This window comes from Perognathus longimembris, chromosome 4, assembly GCF_023159225.1.
Source record: "Perognathus longimembris pacificus isolate PPM17 chromosome 4, ASM2315922v1, whole genome shotgun sequence".
NCBI classification, from domain to species: Eukaryota; Metazoa; Chordata; class Mammalia; order Rodentia; family Heteromyidae; genus Perognathus; species Perognathus longimembris.
The window spans coordinates 29909355-29934756 of record NC_063164.1 but is presented as its reverse complement, the minus strand read 5'-3'; the positions used below and the strand labels follow the sequence as shown (position 1 = coordinate 29934756).

The following is a 25402-nucleotide window of genomic DNA, read 5'->3' as shown; positions in this document are numbered from 1 at the left end:
CTCAATAAATATTTGTTAACATCAGAATTAATGTTGACATTGGAAAAAGGGGGCCTGCATTTGAAGGAGGCATTTGTCACAGGGATTTTCTCCCTTTTCCTTCTGTGGTTCTAATCAACCTCTCCATTCATTAGCCGCAAGGATTCTGAGGACTAGGCATTTCTGAGTTGGGATAATGATGAAGTCTGGCAGTTGTGAGTTAGAGTTAAGAAGGCTGTAGTTATTTTAAGATGAAGTGATGGGTCCCTGTAGTGAGCAAAAAAGAGAAGGCTCTGGCTTTATATATAAAACAATTAGTCTCAAGTTATCAGTTACATACAGGTTTGGTTCATCAGCATTAAAATTCCAGAATATATTAGTGCTGCCTAACCTTTTCACTTAAAAACCTTAAATTGAAAAGCAAAATCACCCATCTGAGGGTAAAAGGTGATGATATAGGGAAGTTTGCCACTTCTCTTATGTTGTATACAGGGCAAAATTTAATTCTTCAGACCCAGTAGTAAGACTTTTTGGTACAAGGTACAGTCTCTGCTGAAGATAATCTAGTGGGAGAAATAACATAAGCATTTCTGAAACAAAAGTCTACAAGAGTTCATAAGGGAAATCCTCCTTCTGTTTATGGAGGTGAGATATGGAAACCTTCCTGAAATGACAGTTAACTTGAGATGGATTTGGGTAAAATTTCAATAGCTATTTTTGGACTATCAAAATGGGGGAAGAATACCTGGGTGATGTGGGATTCAAAGACCTGAAATTTTGGATTTTTGTTTTTTACATCAGTTGTCTATTGCACTACTGCTATTTCTAGGCTGAAACCCAGCAAGAGTTTTCTTGGCTTTGGTGGTCTGCAGTGTTCAGTAATGGGACTTAGTGGATATAAAGATACCCATAACAATTATGTGTGATGCCAAGTGCTGAGCTGACCATGACAAAAAGCACAAAATAAATCTTGTAAGCACTATAACCAGTGTTTTCCTAGATAGCACTCAGCTTGCTTAGAATACTAAAAAAGGCCTCCTCTACTGTGGAATGCCACTGAAGACGGACACTGTCACAGTAGCTTAAGAAATGACAAGCCCACACCAGATTGTGGTCATAAGCAGTCAGTCCTCTGTGGGCACTAAATATCTGCCTCAGTAAATGAGTAAACACATCATTAGTTCCCACCCTGTTAGAATCCTTGATGGATTCTCTGGAAGTACTTCCATGGACATTTTATTTTATTTTATAATTTTTTAAATTCTTTTTTTGTCTTTATTGTCAAAGTGAAGTCCATGGACATTTTAGTAAGACAGATTTTCAGTGTAAGAGAAGTTGACTGTTCATAGATCAAGGTACAAACATCTAATGGCCATTTGGATTTTTAAGGTCCCTTGCTGTCAGCAGGCCTCATTTAATTATTCTTAAGAATCAAGATGCTAAATTGTGGCAACCAACCAACTTGATGTTAGTGTCAGACCTAGAGATTTGAGGCAAATTGGAAACATATCATCATCATCATCATCATCATCATCATCATCATCATCTACTGATGACCTCATTTAAACCTCACAGTGAGTGACCTGGCAATAAAGATGATATATGTCCCTTACTGAAGCTCAAGGGAGATACAGAACTTGATTACTGAGTCTGAGAAGTTGATAAGTGGCAGATGACTATCTTGCCTCCAAGCATCTGTTTTTTTCTAATACCACTCTGTGAGCAAAAGCACAGTAACAGTGAAAATATATACGTATTGTGCATAGACACTGACCAAAAAGGCTACTAGCTATCAACAACCATTGTGACTCTACAGGAGCTTAGCATTGCCTGACGTGAAATTTGTGTGCGAGAGGCTTATTATGTAGCAAGCCCACAGATGCAGAGCTCTGGAAAGCTAGTGAAAACAATGATCTACAATACTGAGGGACAGTTATATTACCTTAACAACTCTAATTAAGGAAAAATAGTTTTGCTATGGCAATGGTCTATCTTCCTTACAAATGTTGAGATCTTTCCCCATTCCCTTTCTTTTCCTCAGTGTCATGTGAGACTTCCCTTTCTGGATGCCAATCCTTGGCCTTTTCAAAGATCTTGCTTTATTATCTCTCTTCTTCAAGGACTCAACCAACCTTTCCATCTAGTGCATAAACATATATGTCTTTCTCAACATTTATAAAATTAGAAAACTAGACAAAATCTATTGGCTCCTCTCTTGGTCTGATATGCTTAATCCTATTCCTCGTCTCAGAAGGCAGCTCCTTGAAGGACAGGTCCTCATGCATTTCCTGTACCTCTTCTTTTCCTACAAGTCTCTATCTTCCTGCCAACTTTTTTAAGCCACCAAATCTGTTGTCCAAGATTCGCTTCTATTTTTTTCCCCTGGCTTTGCAGGTATCAATCACTCTCCTGTGTTTTCTAAGTCATCTTTGTCTCCTGAATTTTTGTCTTTTACTTAACTACTCTGCCTCAGATCACTTTTGTAGGTTCCTTTCCTCCTCTCAAAACTCAGCCTCCCCAAAGGCCACCCTTCTGCTCACTCTTTACGAGACAGCACATCTGTGGTTTGCTTCTGTTGTCACACGTTTCCCACTGGTTCTTACATCTACATGTCTTATGAGGAATGCTTCTCTGGTATCTGTCTCAGATACCTTCAACTTGGTGGTTCAAACTCTACTTTTCCAACTTTAGCATACAGGATTCCTTTAGGTTTTCTATCTCAGTTAATGTAAAATCTAAAGTTTGCTCTAGATTTTCTCTCTTCTTCGCTTGTATATTTTCTTGACCACTGAGCCCTTAAGAGCTTTTCTTTTTGAACTCTGGAGTTCTTTCTTTTCTTGTACTTTGGTTCAGGCCCTCATTCCTTCTCTTGTTGGGTTTTTATGGCAGCTTGTAACTGGTCTCTCTCCCCTCTGTCTGGCCTGCCTCCAATCCTTTACCCACACTGCTGCCTTTCTAAAAGACAAATCCTGATCATGACTGTGCTTCTTAAAGTTCTTCAGCATAGCCACTGTCTCTGAAGGATGAAGATTAAGCCCCCTTGACCTGGTACAACAGCTCCTTTGTGATCTGGGCCCTCCCTTCAGGTGTGTATCAAAGTAGCCTGTCACAATCTGGGGCCCTACTGCCTAGCCAAGATCACAGCATATTCACTGTAAATTAGAAGAGAGATTATGGAACTGTGCTCTCTGTACTGTAGCCACTGATACACACAGTTGTTGACCTATGGCTAGGTCAAATCAGAGTTGTTATTGTAAGTTAGAAGACTGTGGGGAAAAGAAAATGTTAAACATCTCATCAGTATATTTTAATTTTGATTACATGTTGAAATAATAATGCTTTAGATATAATAGGTCAAATAAAATACACTATTAAAATTAATTTCATGGTGTTTCAAATGGCTACAGGAAAATTTAAAATCACCTGTGTGGCTCACATTAGAATTCTGCTGGGCAGCATTGTTACAGGACATCTTTGCATGGCCAGGCATTGTGTACTATACACAGCAAGCCCATGAGTCTCTGGAATGATGAAGTCAGCCCTAGACTAAGGAGAAGCAGCAGTTGTTCAGTCTCTCAAATACAAAGGTACATAGTGCTTTGAGTAAGATTTAGAATCAGAGAGACAAATTCTGAACACTACAGCCAGGAGCCATCCATAAGATGTGCACAGTGTGGAAAGCACCATTAAAGGACATCTGTCTCTGCAGTCACCCTTAGGAGTAGGGAGCCCGAGTTCTTATAGTGTGGCAGAGGGAAGATTTGAGATGTAAAGGAAGTGGAAGGGAAGGGAAAGTAGAATCACATTCCTTATTTCTGGAAGACTTCTGCTTGAGGTCATAGGTGAGATGCTGAAGTTCAGGTCTCTGAGAGCCCCATCCTACCATTGATGCTGCCAAGTAGGTTAAGTCCCAGCCCCTCACTGTTGAGCTCTAGGATCCTGAGCAAGTTAATGAGTCAGTTTTGAGTCAATAATAGTACAGCATACAGTCATTGTGCATCAAACAAAAACTCTATGACAAAAATACTGGTGGTAAGGACTCTATAGAAGTTAGTTAAACCTTAAGACACTGAAAGTAGCCATCTATAGTGAAAGAGTATGTGAGATATCAGAAAGACTATTGTGCTAAATGCTGGTATATCCCCATTTCCAAGAAATGTCAACAAAGGAAATCTATAGAGATGGAAAGCAGATTAGTGATGCCTGGGGTTGGGAGTGAAGACAGAGACCCACTCAAAAGAGATATGGGGGGGGGGGTGAAGGGGATGGAAATGGTCTGTAATTGGATTGCAGTAATGGCTATACTGTGTTATGAGTGTACTAAGTCTCTGAATTATAAACTTCAAACAAATGAATTTCATGGTACGCAAGTGATACCTCAATAAAGCTGTTATCCCCTTCCTACCCCCACTGTTCCTTCTGTGGGGGCTGGGTCTCTAGTACAAATTCTCTCTTCTCTTCCCCTTCACTAGAAAAAATATTAAGAAGATTAGATTCCAGGGAAATCTGAAACTGGTAAACAGTGACTCAGCCCCAGCCTGCAGTGTGACTGTTTAGCACAAAGAGGAGCTTCCTCCCTCCTTGATTTCAGCTTGAGCAGTGGTTCTAGTTTGATTTACATAGTAAGCATTGTATAAGACTTTGTTAAAAGAAAATATTCATACTCCTTTGTTTTTCTCATACTCCTTTTTAAAATTTAATTTTATTGTCAAGGTTGTAATCCTTTTAAAACTCAGGGCTTCATATTCTTGCTTGGAGCTCTGTCACATCCACCTGTGTGACTCATAGGCATAACAGCCTTGTTCTTGGGTATCTAAGTTTTCATTTTATATGCTGGCTTCTGCTTTGTCTCCCATATTTATTCATTTCTGGATTTAAATTCTTTGTGTGGGAACCCCAGATCATCTTGTGTAAAAGCTCAATTTCTTCAAGCCTACTTGGGACAGCAGTGTTGGCTCTGAGCTGCAGACTATAGGGCTGAATCACTGTCACTCTCCTGCGATTCCGTCAGTACTAATATCTACTACCATGTTAATAGATTTTTTTAAAAAATGGAATAGAATGATTTGCCTGCATACTGGTCCCAATAGTCTCTTTTGGTTACTATAGCAAAAGTACCTCTGACAAGTTAAAAGTTTACCTAGCTCACGATTTAGGAGTTTAGAATAGCACTGGCTCCAGTGAAGGCTCCTTGACAGATGGCAGAAGTACATGTGTGAAGAAGAGGTCAGATCTCAAAACATGAAGCTAGAGAAAGAAGTTGGATGACAGAACTCCTTCCCAGGGTACGCCCGCCCCACAGTGTCCAAAGGACTTCTCAGGAGGCCTCATACCCTACCATTGCCACAGTAAGGAACATGAACCTTTGGGGACAGTACCTAAGCTATACTGCTTTTCCAGGCTATTTTCTGGATGTCATGTGTACTGTATGTGCAGCTTAGAAGGAGAAAGAAGAGGATATAGTGCTTATTTTCATTATTAAAAAAATTCTTTGTCTCCATAAGGAGGCTGGTCTTAGTGAATGAGAAAGGTAACTGCCTTTATGGTTTGATTTCAGAATCTATCCTATTGAAAAGGGTGCTTCAAATATCAATAGTTTCTTTCTTGCTTGTTCTCTAATAGGCAGAAAGCTCTCCTTTCAAAAACTGTTCTCTTTCCTCAGAAAATATGATTTGAAGAAAAAAGATGAGCTTTGTCACTTGAAAGACCTGCTTTTGACTCCAGTAATTGGCTGGCTGTATGAACTTAAGTTGTTCAGTCTTCTTGAACCTTAGGTTTTTTTGTCCTATGCTGAGGTGAAATTAATGAAACTTGCTGGGTTCTTTATTGTTGTTGTTGTTATGATTTTGTTACAACGAAATAAGGTAAAATATAAAGTGCTAGCACCAGGGCCTTAAATGCAAGTGTTATGGAAGGGGTACCTTAAACTTACTAAGTGATTCTCCTTAGGTTGAATAGTTTTGTAGATCCTCTTCTGAGACTAATAAAGAAGAGAATAAGAAATCCAGACTGGGAGCCCAGAGCCTAACCTTTCCATGGTAGAAAGGACCAAGAAGATGAGCCTTCACCTTTTGCTTAAGTACAGCCCTGCCTAATTGTTTGCATTTGTGAAAATACTCATCTGGGATTTAGGTACAGCATAAAGCCATGAGGTGAAAGGTCTGTTTACATCCTGGAACAGGATAATATAACAATAAGCAAAGTAGGTTTTTTGAATTTCTGAATACTCAGGTGCACTGCTGCCAAAATAAACTTTTGTTTCTATTCTTTGCTGATAAATTGCAAGTAAAAGAATTCACTAAAATACTCTGAAAAGGAAGATTCATATACAAATGAGACACCAGGGACAGATTTTTTTTTTTAACATTCACTTTGTTGGAGCCAATCTTTCCTCAACTGTGGGTGTTTGGGAAATTCTTTTGTTGAAGCCTTTGTTGCTACAAGAAGGGAAAAGCTTTAGTACACTAAATAAAGATGATTTTGATTAGAGGCAATATTGTTCTCAGTGTGGGCTGACTTTTCATGCATTACAGTGATTGCCTGCCAGCATCTAAAGAGGAAATCCTTACTGAAGTGCTGTAAGGAGCAGTGAAATCGTCTAATCTGACATGCTGCCACTTCTGATGGACAAGTCTTTATTACAGGAATGTGGGCAGACCTGTACTCATTAAAGGAAAAAGTAGAAGATGTTATCGGCTAAGATTGCTAATGACCTGTCCTAGCAGGTCTTAGTCCTTTCTTCTTTATATTCCCTGTGAAATCTGAGTGGCAGACTGTATTCAGTACACACACCCTGCTTCTGCCTTTCTCAGCTCTTGACACAATTGATCAGCTCTGTGTACCATGGCCCCCATAAAGTGCCATCTCAAACTTGGGAGCACTCAAGGAGAAAATATAAATCTGCTGCCTCAAAGACTAAAAATAAAAGTCTTTTAAAATGTTATTTAGTACTGGCTTGTGGCATTAAATATGTAAACTCATTTATTGTTCTGATAGTTCCTGAGCAAGAACTGTTTTGGTTGCTGTGGATATCAACTAAGGTTTCCGTGGCAACGCTAATTTATACTTTCCAAACTTTTGTAGAATATCATCTTCTGGATTGCATTTAAATGTACAGTTCTTTTTTTTTCATTTATTAAGGTGAGACATGCTCAGCTATTACTTATATAAATGTACTAGGAAAGAACTTCATGAAAGTTACTAAGAAGGACTTACAAACACAGACTGTGTGCATAGCAGAGGGATAGTGGACACTGTGGTCTAATGTCCCACCAAATGCAGGAACTCTTTCCACAGTATCTTAGTTGCCATTTGAACTCAGCCAGGTCAAAGGAGTTTGCAGTTTAATGATGTCGAGTTAGCCTAATGACAGTTATCTGCAGTGCTCTTAAGCCTCTTTAGATTTGATCTACACACAGAACAAAATTTCTAAACCTTCTTCATTCTCATGCACTGAAATCCGACTCTTCCCCCCTCCCCCCAGCTTCCCTATTGACTTCCACTCGCCCTTTACCATACCAGGGAGCAAATGGGTGCATTCACATAAAATATTTGATTACAGCTGTCTCTTAGTGGAAGTAAGTTTTCTTTCAGGGTTATGTGGTCTCATTATTTTTCACTCTGCTAATACTCCTCCGGGATATAACACACTGTCTACTCCCTCTTAAAATACAGCATTTTGAACTTGAAGACCCTGGGCCCAAGACCACCCTGAACAGTAGAAAACACAAGGAAGGCTTTTCTTGGCTCCTTTGATATCTGCTTTGATTCATTAGTCAAATATCATAATGTCCCCCATTATAAATCAAAGGCACCACATTAGTTATATTCTAATTTTATATACAAAGTCAAATAAAACTTTCTTTCTTTCTTTTTTTTTTTTTTTGGCCAGTCCTGGGCCTTGGACTCAGGGCCTGAGCACCGTCCCTGGCTTCTTCCTGCTCAAGGCTATCATTCTGCCACCTGAGCCACAGCGCCCCTTCTGGCCGTTTTCCATATATGTGGTGCTGGGGAATCAAACCTTCCTGTGTAGGAGGCAAGCACTCTTGCCACTAGGCCATATTCCCAGCCCCAAAACTTTCTTTCTTAATACCTTCTAGAGAGCTAGGTCTCCCTCATTTTTTGCCTTAGCTAGAGGACTTCACATTTACTCGTTAACTTATTTTTCACTATTATCAAGACACTTTTGAGATCTAACTTTTTAAATTCAGTGTGGTTGTGATAAGTGTTTTGTGTGGTTGTAAGAGTGCATGTATATGTGTTTATGCGTGTGTGCATGGGTGTGTATGTTAAGCTAGCCTCACAGTAGACACAGGGAGTTCTTTCTGAAGAATTAGTATGGCATAGTCATGAATAGCTTTTCTTTTTGCTCTTGGAGTGACAGGGGAAAAATCTCTAGAGGTTTTGGGTTTTTGTTTTTTTTTTTTAACATTTACTAATGTACTAGGTTATATACTAGGTTTTTTTTGGGGGGGGGGAACTGCATTGAGATTTGAACACACTTGCTAAGCAGAGTAGGCAGAAGTACTTTGTTATTTAAAACCCCATTACCCCAGGCCTTTTTTTGCTTTATTTATTTACTTTTTCAGATGTGGTCTTATGACCAGCTATAGACTCTGATTCTCTAACTTAGGGCCTTCCTTGTTGCTGGTATCACAGGCACATGGCTTGTTGGTTATGGTAGGATCTCACTAATTTTTAGCTTGAGATGGCATTGAACCACCATTACAGCTGTGAGCCAGTGTCCAACATTATATACTAAATTCTTCATAATAATTTTCTCATGTAAACCCCTTTGAGCTAACTCTGTTGCCCCATTTTTCTGATGAAAAGTCTCTGAGGGCAGATAAATACTTTGCCCAAGGTCACAGAGATAATAGTGGTTAGGGATGGTATTCAGTCAGCTGTGTGATTTCAAAGCTTAAGCCTTTCCATTCTGGCATGCATTCATGCTTATCTTTTCGAGGTTGGCAGAATGAATAGTTATCATTGTGCTTTCTACAAAATGTCACTTGGTGCCACGTAAAAGATAGGACACTTGGCTAGAACTCCTGGCTTACTCAATATAGTTTCTCTTGTGTGCGTATGTCCTTATATGCTTTGGAACCAAGTCTCATTAAAAGAAGGCCTTAACTGAAGGAAATGAAGCATTGATATGATTACTTGCTGAAAGGAAACCTCAGGCAAAACAAAACATCTCTTTTAGTCAGTAATACAAAAACTCTTCTTTGTTCTCATTGTATGGGTTAGGCTTTTGCTGTGTGGACTTAGCTCCCTAGAAATCATAGTATTTCATATCAATCAGTTTAGGAATTAAGCCTTGAGAACACTCAAATTGGTACTATCAAAAGAAACTGTACACTTCTGTACTTGTGTGTTAGGTATTGAAAAGGAAAAGAACCCAAATCTTTTGGCTTTAGCCATAAAATGATATACTAGGATAGACTATAATCATTGCTATAGGATTAAGTACAGATAGAAGGGAGAAATAATGTGTGCTGGGACAAACCCCAAAAGAACTATTTGGTGAACTGACAAGTTGTCTTCAAAAACTCAGTCTTTCGGAACATTTATCTAGGCAGCTCTTAAATCTGACTTTACGGCATAGAGTGTGGCAGCCAATTTTGTAGGAAAACTGCATAATTAATATGAAGAAGTACAGGTATTGCCAGTCAGTACCTCACACAGCTTCATAGAACAAAGGGACAATTGAAGTCATCTTTTAATCCTGACTTGTCATTTTGTAAGTTTCAGTCCCTAGTAAAAATGATTTTTAAAACCTTAGCAGTAATATTTCATATGGAAGAGGTGCTTTGTTACAGAGTTTATATCCAATTAATGTTTAGTCAGGAAAGCTATCTTTGATTTTTGAGTTCTTAAATTAGTGTAGCCCTTGAATTTGAACATTTTTATCTTAGAAATGGTCTGTTTTCCTTAAGTCACTTCATTCTTGCAAAAGAGGAACAGTATCTTCAAAGCCTAATAGAAAGGTGTTCAGTCTTGAGAGAATATCACCACCAATGTGGACTGTTGCTAATATTCTCTCTCATGGGGGTACAGGTGGGAAGGTCCCAACAAGTCACAGTTTGTTTCTTTCTACAACCTGTGTGTAGGTAGAACTGGACCCAGTTAGCTAATGGAATCTGCAGATTAGATCGAGGACATTGACCTGTCACTCTCTAGGTGTCTAACTAGGAAGCCTGAGGCTTCCTCAGCCTCCACTGACAATGATACTACCCTAGTGTGAGATCACTTAGAGAATCAAATATACTGAGAAAATCATTTCATTAAATCAAAAGTTCTTTAATGATTTGTTTCTTGGTTATTAATGAATTACTCTAGGTCAACTATCTTGAGGAAGGGCCTATTTATCATTTCAAGTATTTTTAAATGAAAAATGGGTATGTTAGGCAATTAAAAAAAAAAAACACTATATCACTCCTGTAGTTAACCTCATCAGACTTCACTGTCTCTTTGCTTATACTTTCAATAATAATGGGACAGGCTCTTTCTCTGCCCTGTATAACCCTTTGTACTTCACTTGCAGTCTCTCTAGACTTGAATGCTTAGGTCTATGGCATAGTCCTCTGAGAGTGGAAGCAGGATGGGCTTCAGAAGGTCGTCCCTTTGAACACAATAAACACTTCTGTAAAAGTAGGCATTTGGATCTATTTTAGCTTTCAATAAAAAAATTCAAAGAAAATGATAGATATCCTTGTGAAGTTATAGAAAATTGTAGTAGACTGCTTAAGTCTAGATTAGAGAATGAGAAGTTAATAACTTTGACATTGAGTGATGTTTATTCAGGTTTTTCTGATACCTTTCATGGGTTCTACCTTTGGCCTTGGTTAGGGAGGTAAGGGCCCAAAAACTATACTTTTTCCCCCTTTCTCAGCAACTGTGGGGTAACCTCCCTGGTTTTTATGCCTAACAGACTTCTGTGGTGCTTAGATCTATTTTGAAGTCCTTTAGGAGGATAGGATTTGTTCATCGGCTACTCGTAGTTCATTGGACTATACCAGAGGATACTTGGGAAGGTGTTTAAGGCAATTAATGATGATATGTCTCTATGGAGTTCCCCAGGGGTGGGAGAGAGTGAGTCAAGTGCAACATGTTTCAGATGAGAGCCTCTGTGACCACTTAGCAGTAAGAAGCTGACTCAAGGCTCCCTGAGCAGGCTACAGTAATGTCTAGATCTGCTTGTTATTCTCATTTTTAAATCAGTTTCTTAATGTTATTTCTCCTTCTACACAGAAAACTGTTGTGAATTTCCTTCCTTTGCTCTAGCACGAAGTAGTTACTGCACTCGTTCTTTTTCAGCTAATTTCTGAATGTCTGTTCTCTAGTAGGCACAGCAAAAGTAACAAGGGGAATTCAGATGTTGAAAAGGAGGAAGTAAGAACTAGGCATATCTTAGGTAGAAAGCAAGATGTGCCTCTGGAGCTGAAAAAAGGGAGAGGTTAAGTTTGTAATGATTTCCTTTTTCTGCTGTACTTTCTACAATAAATGTACTACATAAAAATCTATACCAATATTCATTTATGTGGCAAATCCCATTATAATGAAAATCCTTTTTTTTATCTGCAATGCAGGCACATAGTCATAGTACACTATTGCATTGCAGCAGAGGATTTTGGACATTCCCTTGGAATGAGCTGAAAGGGAATTTGACCTATATATCAAGCTTTTCATGGTTTTGATATTTTTCATTTTCACATGTCAACAAATACCTGACTTGATAATAAAGCCAGTTAAATCAATATTTCTTGCTGTAGTCAAGGTAGAACAACACATATCCAAGGGCACATATCCCCAACAGCTATATTTTGTTGAATACATATAGTTTATCATGCGCCTAACTGACTAGACTACTTTCTGATACATAGGATAAAGACATTAACTTTCTACCATTAAAAAGAAGCTAGGGGATCTCTCATCTTGTTCCTTATTCTTCATTTAAGCAATCTCACAATTTATATTGCTCACCTGCATGCTAAGGAATGACATTGTGCAGAAAGTCTTGATTATGGTTGCTGTGGTTTCTTTATCTTTCATGGATCTGTCTTAATCTTCTTCCCAACTAGACAATTTCTGGTCAGGTGTAGGTGGCCCCAAAGGTCCTGGATGATAGAAATATGGTACTTGTAATGGAAAGGAGAATGGAGTACTGAAAAGATTGTTCCTAAGTTCTCTTTTTCTCAATATTTTAAATCATTGAATTATTTCTGAAAGTTACCTGTTACAGACTCACAGTATTTCTACAAACAAAAGTCCTGAAGAAACCATTTCTAAATATCAGCAAGTTGATATACTGTTAGTTATGAGAAGGCCTAATTTATTTTCCATGAGCTTAAGGTCTGCATGTTATTCTCATTTTCCAGATACAGAAATGCGAGACTTTAAGCTGCTGAGTAACTTTTTTTTTTTTTTTTGGCCAGTCCTGGGCCTTGGACTCAGGGCCTGAGCACTGTCCCTGGCTTCTTCCCGCTCAAGGCTAGCACTCCGCCACTTGAGCCACAGCGCTGCTTCTGGCCGTTTTTCTGTATATGTGGTGCTGGGGAATCGAACCTAGGGCCTCGTGTATCCGAGGCAGGCACTCTTGCCACTAGGCTATCTCCCCAGCCCCCTGAGTAACTTTTTAAAGAGCATCAAAATAGAGAAAGGTGACAGACCAGGATTTAAATCTAAATTTGTTAGTTCTAAAGTTTTCACTTTCTGCTATGCTATTTTTTCTATGCTATATCAAGATATTGAAGAAAAAAATCTAATCGTTAAATAATTCATATTCATTAAATATACAATTTAGAAAGCAAACTATACAGTAGGGAAAATACCTATAATTTTTCACATCAGAGATAATTACTACTAAATTATCTTTTTTTTGTCTAGGCTGAAGAAAGTTGTAATTTATGTTATGTGTGTATATCATATGTGTATATTGCATATGTCCCAAATGAGTACCATAGCTCATACAGTTATCTCTGAAGTTTATTCATGTACCCCAGCAGTGTTATCATTACATATTACCTTTTTGCAGTCCTTTTCAGAGACAGTTTGGCATCAAATTCTCTATAGACTTTCATGTTCAGGCTACTTTAGTAGAAGTAAACCAAAGATAGTGTATCCATTATCTGCATATCTGTCAAAATAGTACACTGCTATATGCATGACCATTTTGCACCTCAGATCATATACTGCATTTCTTGTATTATCCTGTAAAGAACACTACTCTTCTCTCTAATAATCCTAAACATACTGTGCTGCCTTCAAATCTAATAGAGAATGGAATTTACCAAAACACTGTCTTCCTATGTCAAATATTGATGGATATTTTGGAGTATGTTTAAAAGCCTTTATTAAAAATGAAATCTATAAATGTTTAATATCTTATTTGACAACTCATTTATTACATTGTCAACACAACAAGGTTTGCCTTTTGTGGTGCATGAGGAAAATCAGAAAATTGCTTTTGTCAAAAGTTGGAAAAGCATATTTTGAAATCAATTCCTTTTTAATGGAAATATTACACTCCCTGAATTATTTCCCTCCAAGGAATTTTTATGGAAGCAAATGTGTATAAGTGTGATGAACTGGTCTTTAAAGTCGGTAGTGTCTTATATAGCAGTAAATGTTTCCCAAAGAAGGAAGCTTGCATCACACACACACACACACACACACACACACACACACACACACACACAGAAAGACTTATCAAAATGGTCAACAAAGCCAAATTCTTTTCTCTTCAGTTTGCAACATGCAGCACTATCATTTTTAGAAAGATAACCTGACTTCTAATCCAGTCATCTAACTGGTTGACCAGTTTCTACCTTATTTTCACAGATATTCTTATCCAACCAGTCAGTATACCCTGGTGTACTCCCATACCCCATGGGGTCTTGCCTGGAGCTCTACTAGGATTCTGCAGGGCCATTCCCAGGTATAAGATGGAGCCATGGGAATTTGTCCACCTGTCCTCTGAGCTACATGTCCCCCTTGTTTTTCGATTGCCAGGATTTCTTATGATAAAAATTCATCATGCTTACAGAGCTAATTATGAAATGTAGGATGTATCTCGTGTTTGGCACTATCCAGACACTGTTCATGTTTGTTAGGTAAATAAAGGGTGGGAGAAATTGAATTGTTGAGAGGAAAAGTTAATCGAACTGAAAGAAAATCAAAGTTGTAGAACAAATCTTGGGGTTTCTAAGCCAGTAGGTCAATTCTCATTTAAATATGAAACTTAGAGATGAAATGGAGAAGCTTATTTCCTGAGGCTATTGTATTCTTTTGAGGACCTTCCTCATTGCTGGTCCATGAAGGTCAACTCAGACTGTAACATTTTTGACCAGAACCCTTGGCCAGAAGAACACAGAGCACTCAACAGAGCTTTAAAGACTTAGAGATTCAGTGTAGGTGATGGCTGAGTGCATGTGTGAGTGAGTGGTTGTTCTGATTTATGACCTTGGCACATGGCTAAGCCTAAGTGGTTACTGGCTAAGTGGTGAGTTCTATAAGATTGTAAGTTTCTTGTAGACTTTCTCTGGGAGAGGAGAAAATGTGGTGGTAGTGGTGGTGATGATGATGATAGAGGCCAGCAGTTAGGCAGATAGGTAGATATTAGTCCAGGCTGAAGGTACTGGTTTTCACCACTGGAATTTCAGTCCCACTAGATCCCTGTAGTTTCATCAATTAATCAGATTATTTGACCTCTCTGTGTCATGTTTACTGATCCCTGCCAAATGCCAGTAATGCCAGTGTGGCCCTGGGAACCTTGAAGGAATTAGCCTCAGAAAGACAGTGCCCTAGAGCAATGTCAGACACTGTGAACTAGCAATGGACATTAGTTTTTGTGTTGTTATTAAAATAACACTGTTTTTATGAGGTGTGTTGGAAGCCTTGCACACATATCAACAACTTTGTGAGGCACTTTTGCTATCCCCTATCATTGAATAAATGGAGTCACGGGATGTTACTCTACCTCCCCAGGGTCAGATAGCTATTAAGTGAGTAAGGATCAGCTCCCTTCCACCTAGGCTCTAGAGCCTATGCTTAGGTGTGGGTATGATAGGAAATGGATGATGTGGTTGCCGAAGAGATCTTCCTGACTTTCCAAATTTCTATTCTTCCTAGGACATCTCATAACCGAAGCTGCTTTTAGGAACATCTCCGTGGATTTCTAGGTAAGTTGAGATTGTCCTTCCCTTCTCCATGATCTGCCTCCTACCATGGTTTGTCTTCTCCTGCAGCTTGCATGGAGTTTCCTCTCACCTCCCTTAGCCTTGGGTGGTCTCAGCTGCCTTTCAGGGTCTCAGCAAGAAAGTTCTTCTAGTGTGTGATCTTAGGGACTCATGAGGGAACCTTGAAGGGCAGTGGGTCTGAGCCACTCCTACCCCACCAACATCCTCTTTCCCACCTATATCCACATTTTTGTGGCTATCGGTTTGTAGCTATGTGCATGTAAAATACTTTTGAGTACCGCAAAAAGCAAATAAAACAAAAAGAATCTTAAAAGCAAGCCTTTTTAAAGATAATCCTGAGATTTCAAGAAGCCTGGCCAAGAGTAGCAGGCTCTGGAGCCCAGTTACCTGGTTTTCCTTTCTTACAGTGATAGCCGTTTTGCCCTTGTCCCTGTTGTGGGAGAGTGTGCCACAATGATACTGGAAGTCTGACTTAACTGTTTCACAGCATGGAGCAAGAACAGGAGGACACAGGCCTCAGAGCCAGCCTGGCTTTGCCTTCAGCTTCTTCTGCTTAATAATTATGTGGTCTTCACACTCCACTTCATTTCCTCGAGGCTCAGTTTCCTCCTCTCTGATATGTTTGAATAATTGATAGTAGAATTGTTAGGGTATCTCAAAGGAAACTTACAAGATTATATCCAATAAAATTGTCACAATTACTGTTACCAATTATTGTCATTCAGGCAGGTTTGTCAAAAGTCTTTATTTCAGGTTCATGTAATCTTTGAAATATATTTCCCCTTGTAGTCTATTATATTAATTTGTGAAAAGATCATCTTTGGTCTAGATCCTGTCAAATAATCATAAATTCCAAATTGAAGTAGTAGAAATTAATGAGACCTTCGTGCCTCCTGGATATTTCCATTAATGTTTAAACTTGATTCTTTTTCCATAAACCTGAAACTTTAGTAGTAAGATGGCTGTAACATTTTTAGATGAACCATTAACATTGGTGGGTGCTGGTTGTATTCCATGTGGTAGAAGAGAATATTTAACTTTCTTCTATCTGAGTCACCATAAAAACACTTTTGAGTTGTTGAGACTAATTATGGAAACAACTGGTCAATTTTTCTATCTCTGTGTCTCTATACACATCCATATGTGCGTGCGTGTGCATGTGTGTGTGTATGTGTGTGTGCAGAGTTGAAATGTTCTTTTGGCTAGGTAACTGAAGAATAACTATGTAAATTCTGGCAGTCTTCTCCCCTTTACCAAAAGCAAGGACATAGTCAATTCCTTGGAACATACACCAAATAATCAGAAACTCTGATTATTCTGCTGGAAGGCAACTGCTTAATGGAAGGATGTACCAATTGCAAACAATTCTGATCATATTTTTGTCAGGAGACCGAGATGCCTCCAGCTATCTGTCACTAATCATGTTAGAGGTAGAAAGTGAAAATGCTTTGGCCTGCAAAAGATTACTCTAATCACATGTTGGAACACAACTTTTACTGGCTGCTTACTTCAGAATGGTGACATTAGAAGTCCCTTCTGTGACTGGTCTCACCAGTTGGTAGTAGTTGAAAACATATGCCACATGAGCACACTTAAGGAATTTTCTAATTACAGCTCAAAGGCTTTGCTTTTATCTTTTTATGCTTGTACTGATTGAAATGATTTCTCCCTTTGCATACTCCTATTGCCAGCAGTTACACACACACACACACACACACACACACACACACACACACACACAAAGGAAGATGGTAAATGAAATTCACAATAACTGAAGAGATGTCCGAATTCAATTAGGAAGAGGCCTGTCCCATGTGGACACACAGCTATATAAATCCATTTTAATTGTGAGCTGTGATACTTATCTAGTCATGTTTATTTTGGAAGCAAGTGCCAAAGCTGGATTTAGACCAGAACTTCACATCTTTGAGCCCTAATGACTAATTTGGGTACTCACCGAATCCCTTAATTCATTTCTTAATTAGTTTTCCCAGAATTAGAGAGTTGCTTGGTTACACTCGTTTTCACAAATTTCTCATAAATCAAAGCAAATGTACATAGTTTTTTCCCCATATGGTTCGGATATTTTGCCCTCATCTTAAGGAACTATTCTTCTAATCAAAATAACAATCACAATGTCAATAACAACACAAATACCACTTAATATTTTCCGAGAGTATGGTAAACAAACAGTCTGAAGTTCCAGGGGGACATGGTTTTGAATTATGGTTCAACTCCTCATAGCTGTGAGACTTACTAAGTTACTTTCCCTCTCTGTGCCTTGGATTCATTTTGTAAAATCAGAAGAATGATAGTAGGGTTCTGACCAAGTTGGATTGAGGGTTAAACAGGTTGGTATATATAGCATGTAGTATATGTGAGTCAGTATCAGTAATGTGAGTCACTTATCAGTAATGGATGTTAGTTATTGTCCATTAGCAGTGAGACAGTGGTAGACGGATAGGTTCTAGTGGCACAAGAGTGCTATCTAAGTGTGTCCCATTCCTGCATTCCATGTGGAGAACAGTCTTGAAAGTGATGAGAACATTTGAGACTCCAAATTTGGAATGAACTCTTACTATTTGTACTTGTTGTGCTCTTCAGCATTTTTTGTTGCAGTCTTGACAAGTGTTAACTTGAGACTTTTTAATGAAAAATTGCTTCATAATTTAAAAGAACGTTTTATTCTTTCAGTATTCATAATATTGGCCCTTACTAAAGGAAAAATATGATTGTAGTATATAAAAATGTGTGTATGCATGTGAAGGAGTGGGGGAGAGACTTAGATAATCAGCTTCGAAGAATGTATTGGAAATTTTCAAAAGAAAATTTTGGAAGAGTAGGATGCATTGATGTCCTCGTGCAGTGAATGTATAGGAGTTAGTTTACAAAAAGGTAAATCTATAACGTAATGACATTTTTTTCATGGCTGCCTAAGAATTAGTTAATATTAAAATTGATTCCCAAGAAATACGTTAGAATTACTTTCCCTTAGGCTTTTAAAAATGACTTTTAACTATTCGTGCATAGGGACCAGGTTATGTGTGTGGATATATACATTCATATGTATGTATGTATGCATGCGTGCATGCATTCATGTATATCTACCCATTTTAGACAGATGTGCATTCAGAGATAGGTATAAAGTATGATCATAATACTATACATCAATGGAAAAATTATCTATAGCTGTGCACACAAAACGGATATACGGATACAATACTGAAAAGAGATAAAGAAAATAATACATAGAGATCTTATTATATCTACATACATAAATATAAATGTGGGCAAAACTAACTTTTATTGCTAAGGTATGCATACATTAAGTGACCAAGCATAAAAAATATCAAAAAGTACTACATGAAGAATGAGATATTAGCATATTGTTTTCCTCTAAGAGAGAGAAGGGAAAAGATCTGATGTATTATTTTGGTGCCAGTACTGGGACTTGATCTCTAGGTCTTGGGCTGTTGCTTTCCTTTTTCTCCTCAAGGCTGGTACAACTACTTGAGCCACACCTTCAGTTCTGGCTTTTTGCTGTTAGGTTAGGAGTTTCTGGGATTTATCATCCACTGGTTAGTTTCTAAGTATGATCCTTAGAACTCAGTATCCTGACTTGCTAGGTTGGAGGCCTGAGTGTCTTGAACTAGCTAAAAATTCAAGAAACCTTCACAAATTAGCAGAATCTTCAAAAGATTATATGAAAAAATCTCATCAATTGAAGATAATTTTAGTACTGTAAGGACAAGAGTAGGAAAGCTTTCTACAAACTCTTTGTCAGGCACATACGTGACAGTGATCATCTGATTCAGTCACATCTGGTCACTGACATCTAAACTATATGGATGATGATGGACATATGGATTTCTATCTGCAGTGATTACTTGTGAAACTCATCCTGTGTGTATTCATCTTGAGATATAGTGACTAGCAAGTATTATGTTGATTCTGTCATTCCCTTTTCCTGGTTTTGTTATATTCTATTATGTGTTGAAACACAAACCTATGTATAGAGATTATAAACAAGATATGAAGCATATATTAGGGGTGCATGTTCAAAACATAGTAAAAATATCTTGGAACCATGCAGTTCAAAGATTATCATACTAATAATTAATGTGTGTACAAAGATGGTATCCATTTCAAAAGGAGGGAGATCTCAATCTTAATTTCTTTTTATTGGTAAATATCAATACTAAGGCATTAGTTTATGTTTTACTGTTTAAAATGTCTTCCTTAAAATGTCCTTCTTAAAATGGCTTGAGGTAGAAGGGATACACACACACACACACACACACACACACACACACACACACAATATTTTTCTGTTTTATTTATATTCCATAAAAATCACTTTAACTAGGGATTCTGTATGGAAAGAAAAAAGAAAAAGAAATCTCTGAATATCATCAAGCAGCTTTTCCCAAGGCAAGAGTAATCAAGAAGGTCAGGGTGATACATGTATTGTGGTTTATAATGGAAGAGACTCTTGACCAGCAATCAGTGGGACTGCGTGTTCCAAGCTGGTTCTGCCACTTGATTCAATGGCACATAGACAAAACCTTATCTGAGCTTCCCTCCCTCCCTCCCTCCATTCTTCCCTCTCTCCCTTGCTCCCTCCCTCCCCTGCTTTCTTTTCTTCTTTCTTTCTTTTTCTCTTCTCCTCCTTTCTTTCTTTAGCTTACATTAGTTATACAGGGGGAAAGACTTCATTTTTACATTTCCATACACGTTTTCCATGTATTCCAGGCAATCTTATACCTTCTATCCCATTGTCTTATTTCTTTCCTGGAGATGATATAAACATTTCTCTAGGCTTTACAGGAGTCAGTGATATGCCAGCATCTTTAAAGTGCTGAGTTCCATATGAATATAAGGAATTACGATGATCCTATTTTTCACATTTCTCTTTTCTTTTCTTCCCCCCCATTCCTGGGCCTTGGACTCGGGGCCTGAGCACTGTCCCTGGCTTCTTTTTGCTCAAGGCTAGCTAGCACCCTGCCACTTGAGCCACGGCGCCACTTCTGGCCGTTTTCTGTATATGTGGTGCTGAGGAATTGAATCCAGGGCTTCATGTATACAAGGCAAGCACTCTTGCCACTAGGCCATATCCCCAGCCCACATTTCTCTTTTCTTGATGTAACTTTTTATGATGTCCTTAATGCATAAGGTTCTTTTCATTGGAAACGGTAGAAAATGATCATCTAATTTGAACTAAAAGGCAGTTATTTGTAGATTTTCTTTAATTGGAAGGATCCTGGGATATCTTAGAATTGAAGGACAGCGACATGTAAGCTCAATGGATTTCAACATAGGATTTTACAGCTCTTTTCTTTAATAAGATATTGCTTAATGTGAGAAGTAATGAATTACTTCCTCTGAGGTTCAAGGTCTTCAAGTTTGAAGCTCCTGGAGAGAATTTAATTGGTCCTACATAGGTTGATTGGCAGTGTTTTGGCAGCCTTGGTTGATAGGATATGCTCAGATAAGGAGGACATGATTCTTGGAAGCATCTCTCTCTCTCTCTCTCTCTCTCTCTCTCTCTCTCTCTCTCTCTCTCTCTCTATATATATATATATATATATATATATATATATATATATGCTTATGCGCTTCTACCTGCAACTGGTATTGATGTTCCAGTAGTTGTGAAGGACTCAGTTTTCTTTAAGAAGATAATGAATAGCAAAGAAATATAAACATACAGAAGTATGCTACAAATAAATGTGGACATCACCTGTTTGAGCCTAAGTTTCTCATAGTTTTTTGGAATGTGGAAACTTGACTTGAACCTACTCTTCCCTAGTTTCTAGAAAGTTCTTTGTTAGCTCCCTCTGGGCTTCTTAGGCTGCTTCCATAAAATTTGGCTTTACTTCTACATTTAAACTACTGATTTGCCTCTTTTGAGAGAGAACGCATTAACCCAATTTAAGTATTCTTAATGCTGACATTCTCTTTACCAATAGCCTGCCTTGCCCTAGAATTTATTCCAAAGGAAAGAAAGAGGTACACAGTCTGCATATATCAAGTGAGGGCTCATATCATTAAAATGTCTTAAGTTTTTCATTGTCCTGTGAACTTATTAAAGCCTAGTTGAGTAATTCACTTATTCCTCACCAGCCATTTCTAACCCTTCCTTATACTGCATGGGTATCCAATACATAGCATATGTTCTACCAGGCCTCAAGAAAGTAATCACTTGTAAGAGGTAACAAACAGTACAAGAAATGTATCCAATGCCTAATGTATGAAACTGTAACCTCTCTGTGATTCAGTTTGATAATAAAAATATATATATTAAAAAATGAAACTGTAACCTCTGTGTATGTCAGTTTGACAATAAAAATTTTTTTAAAAAGAAAGTAATCACTTGTAATGTTTCAAGAATAGAAATGATGAAAGCATTTATATGTCTAAAAAAATCCATGAATAGTCTCCAAAATAAGTTAAATGTTGCTTTCTAATATTGTCCTAAACAGTAAGTGTCTTAATTGCCTCCTTAGAGTATTCATAAGCTACAAGGAATGCTAAAATTCTTTATGAAGGATTTGCATGCATGCACATGCACATGTATACACACACACACACACACACACACACACACACACATACACTGACCAAACTTTCTTTTTTCTTTTTAAAAATTTATTGTCAGAGTGATGTACAGTTACATATGTAAGGTAGTGAGTACATTTCTTGTCAAATTTGTTACCTCCTCCCTCATTTTTCTCCCACCTTTCCTCCTCCCCAATCCCCCCCACAAGTTGTACAATTAGTTTATAACATATTGTCTTGGAAGTATTGCTGTTGCATTGGTTAGCCTTTTAGCCTTTGTCACTCTTTGCAAAAGGTTTGCCATAGCTTCCTGAGAAAGGAAAGACAGTGATGTTTTGTCTTTGGTGCAAAATCTTCATGGAAATAGGAATTTAGGAGCTAATACATTCCAAGTGCTGTACTATCATCTTGATACCCTAATTCTATCCTTCTGGGTTTTTTTTTCTTTTGTTTTGTTTTTTTGTTGGTTGTGGGGCTTGAACTATGGGCCTAGGAGCTGTCCCTGAGCTCTTCAGCTCTAGGCTAGCACTCTACCACTTGAGCCATAGCACCACTTCCCTATCCTTCTAATTCTTTTTTTTTTCTACTTTTTTTTGTCTGTCCTTTGCACAGAATTGGCTTTTCCCTTGTCTTCCAATTGTCATCCTGGAAGTCTTATCTTCCAGCTCTCCTCAGGTTTGATCTATTTCTTTTTTTTTCTTTTTTAATGTCAAAGTGATGTACAGAGAGGTTACAGTTTCATACATGATCAAACTTTCTTTCACATTTCCTTTCTGTAAAAAGAAATTTCTTTTCTTAGAGAAAGCATACCACTGAGGAAACAAATATAGTAATAACAATCATTATTTTACACAGCTTCCATTTTCCAAAGTGCAGAGTTGTAATCTGTAGTTCATTCTTTTTAGCCATCTCTCAATACATTATCTACCCAGTGCCTCACACTAGTTACAAGAATGATTAATTATTTGTCAAATTTTAAGTGCTAACCCATGAAATGTTAAACTTCTATTGGCAGCTATTATACACAGGTTTGCAGGTGGTCTGGCTAATACTATGAAAGACCAGCATTTGCAATAAATTGTAACTTTTCAGAAATGTAATGGAAAGAATTTTGCATCCTGGGTCTTCTAAGCATTGGTATTTGGAATGCACTTACATGGGAAATTAAAATAAAGGGATAAAACATCTCAGGCTTTAAGTCTTGAACTTTGGGCCAGCCCTTGTGAAGAGCAAAAGCATCTTGGTAGCTTTATTCTCCTAACACTGAGATTTCTTGGCTATGAGCACTGACAGATTGCCAACTAAAGGCCTAATTACATTCCTTGTTACTGAGGAGAAAAAAAAAATCTCAAAGGACTTTTCCTCTTGTTTTCATAGGGGTACCTGAGCATTGACGTTTTGGGGAATAACAACATTGTTTTTAAGACTTGAGAAACTTTCTGAAAATAGAGCTTTGGAAGGCAATTAAGAGGAATGTGTGGCTAACCTGAACTGGTAAAGATTTGGGGGATGGTGAAGAGAAGAGATGTAGCTTTGTCTTCTCCTTGCCATCTGAGGTCTCTTTTCTCCTTCTTTCACTGTGGTTTGCCCAAAGATTAAGCAGGATAGAACATGACATTCAGTTAGCTCAACTGTATTATCAACTCCCAGTTCTGTGCCCACTTTCTGGTATAGCAGAGACATGCCATTAGTATTTGTTGAGTGAGTGAATGAATAATGAATGAATGAGTATATTCAAATTTATCATCTGTGATCCATGTCCTAGATATTAGCTCTGGGCCAGATCTACCTTGAATAAGATTAATTTTGGAATTAGTAGCCAACTACAGTGGATTGAATTCTTCCAATACATGGATTTTATATCCTAGTGATGGAGCCACCCAGAGAATCAATACAGTATTTACATGTAGTGATGAGAGCCAGAAAAAAAAAAACTTAAGCAAAGTGAATGCTATGACAGAGAAACTTAGAACAGTCTGAAAACCTAATGGTAGAGAAAGAATGTATGCAGCATTTCAGGAGGCTTAATTTATTCTGGAAGTTAACATATCTAATGAAAAGATTCATTTTGGTAGGCCTTTCCTTTTTCTTTTTCTTTGCAAATATTAGTTGTAGAAGGGGGATTTCATTGTGACATATCTATGCATTGTCACACTTTTTTCTTAATGCAGATAGGTTTGCACAATTCTTACCCTTCCAACAGTATCAGTATTTACTTTGTAGAATTGCTCTCAGCCTCTCAGTTGGTTAGTGCCCAGTGCCAAGGCCAAGGCCAAGGGGTAGTTCTTAGCTTTATTTCTGTTCTTCTCTAAGCCACAGCCTGTTTTTCAAAGCCAGACAACTGTCCTCTACAATGTATACCGCAAGTCATATAGAAAACCAGGTGACTAAATGTGGGTAGCACAGCACAAATTTATCATCCAGGCTGAAAGAAAGAACCTCAAAGTGAACACCCTGCTGACTGTGGGTCAGAGTATCTCAAGGACAGAACATCTAATAAAACTTGAGTACAAAGTACACTTTACCCTCCAAGCATACTAAACCAGAAAACTATTCCTTAGGGTTTACAATTTTCTTTTTCCTAAATTAAAAAATACTAATATGAACCATTGACTTTCCACAATACATGTTATTATCATATATACGGCAAAGAGTAAATAAAACACTTGCCTAATGAAATAACAGTTCATTTTAACTTAACAAGCTGGAAGTAATTTTAGCTTTATGTTTTTCTTTTTTTCCCCCATGCTTCTTTATGGAAATAGGCCACAATCATTTTTATTCTACCATTCTTCATAACCTTATAAGCAAGCTTCCTGCTTATGCTTTTAGGAGCCATTTTTAAAGATCCTTAAGGGATATCTTTTTAGTACTTTCCTTTTAAAAGTAATTATTCATCTATACTACCCCCTTAGAATGTTTGAGGGTTTGGAAACACAGAAACTTCTTAATGAGATATGGTTAATGGTATGTGCAGGGTACCACAATGTTTACATCTGATTTAGTTAACATAAATTATATTTAATTAGTCATTCCAGAAAAGTCATTTTAGAATAGATTTAGTATAAAGCCTTTTCTGTAGAGTAGTCATAGATAAGAGCCTATGGGTAATATTTATAGAATTAAAAAAAAATGTTTGTAGTAACAAAGCCAGTACTTAAGAGATGTTAAGAAATAATCTGGTGCTAGGGATATCGTTCAGAAGTAGAATGTTTGTTGAGCATGAACAAGGCACTGGATTCCATCTTTAGCACTAAAAAAAGTAATATGAAGCACATGTCTTATCAGTTCATGCAAAACATCCACGCAGGATAGATACTCTCTTTTACAAGTATTCTTTTTAAACTTTAAAATCTTGTACCAATGCAGAGTAATCATATTGTTATCTTTTACATTTGTGGCCTGTAGAATTTTGGGCTAAATGACAGCTTTTTGTTTTGAGGAGGGAATGTGTTCATGTTTAGAGTGAATACTTCTTTTGTCACCTCAGTCAGAGGGTATTCGGAGTTCACACTGCATTTGACTTTTGAACTGTGCAGACCACCCTGGGGACTCCACATGGTGCTTCCCAGGGTGCTTCAGCGGGAGGTTTTGTTTCTAGGAAGTACAGTCAACCATGTCGCATCTGAGGCCCACAGATGCTGACGAGCCTCACTGAGGCCTTC

General features: G+C 37.8%; 1 protein-coding gene across 2 annotated transcripts in view; it reads left to right on the top strand.

Moving 5' to 3' along the window:
- Spats2l (spermatogenesis associated serine rich 2 like) overlaps window positions 1-25402 on the top strand; it is a 160152-nt gene that overhangs the window by 5212 nt on the left and 129538 nt on the right. For both annotated transcript variants that reach the window (XM_048345014.1, XM_048345013.1), the window contains exon 2: window positions 15112-15161. The gene's annotated coding sequence lies outside the window, so the exon portion shown is untranslated. The remainder of the gene's footprint in view (window positions 1-15111; window positions 15162-25402) is intronic.